Below are 953 nucleotides of genomic sequence, written 5' to 3'. Positions count from 1 at the left end.
GCCGGTCCACGAGAACATAACCGATCCCTGGTGTAAAAAAGGTTGGAGACTCCTGTTCTAGAGGGACAACTATCATCATTGCACTCGCAATTCGCACAAGAGAGCCGCATATTTAGAAAGCCATGGAAAATTAATGTAAGTTCAACTTTTTAAAAACATGTCTCAAAACTTTATAGCGGTTTTTCCCCATCTGAGTACATCTCAAGTTTTTAAATGAAGAAAGTTCTCTTTGTGTTTGGTTTTCGGTCCTTTGTATTAAACTATACATACATGCATGATTCTGTTTTGTTTCTAATTGTTTAAGCAACTTTAATTATATAAGGTTTATAAACATTATTTTAAACATTATGCACTTTTTTCAAAGATAGTCGTGTTATTTTATTATGCTTTGAAGAAACATGCATAATATTTCGTTCGATGCGCCCTCTTGTGGCCTCAGGAGAGAAGCCAAAAGCTTTTTGCCCCCTAACTGAAATTATGCCTTTTAAATTCAAATATAATTCGAATATTGATAATATTTAAGTACAAAATTCAAATTTAGTTTTTTTAGCCATTTTGACAGCCCTAGGCTACATACAGAATATCAAAACCAGCACCTGTCATTTGACTAATGAGAGTGACCATTAGAGTTAATTATTAATCATTTTAAATTCATAAGGAAATAATGAACTTTAACTAGTTAGGGTACCACATAAATCTAGGCAGGGTAAATCATAAATCCCCCATGCCAAACATTAGGCTATGTGTTAATTAAGACGTATTTCTAGAATGATGAAAAATAGCTGCAAACTATTTGCCTTTGATTTATTGTACCTGCTTCACAATATGTTGATAACCATGAAGTAGCCTTTTCATTTGCCAACAACAATGAAATCTGCAAAACAACCAAAGACAAGCACAAGAAAATGAAATAATATTAATAATAATCATTTATATATATATATATATATATA

General features: G+C 31.7%; 1 pseudogene; it reads right to left on the bottom strand.

The window, feature by feature from the left end:
• The window catches only part of LOC107560455 (E3 ubiquitin-protein ligase FANCL-like), a 23931-nt pseudogene that overhangs the window by 22343 nt on the left and 635 nt on the right, over window positions 1-953 (bottom strand).

Source organism: Sinocyclocheilus grahami, unplaced genomic scaffold (genome assembly GCF_001515645.1).
Source record: "Sinocyclocheilus grahami isolate Dianchi unplaced genomic scaffold, SAMN03320097.WGS_v1.1 scaffold728.1, whole genome shotgun sequence".
In the NCBI taxonomy this organism is placed as follows: Eukaryota; Metazoa; Chordata; class Actinopteri; order Cypriniformes; family Cyprinidae; genus Sinocyclocheilus; species Sinocyclocheilus grahami.
Note: the sequence above shows the minus strand (reverse complement) of the source record. Positions and strands in the feature narration are given on the sequence as shown.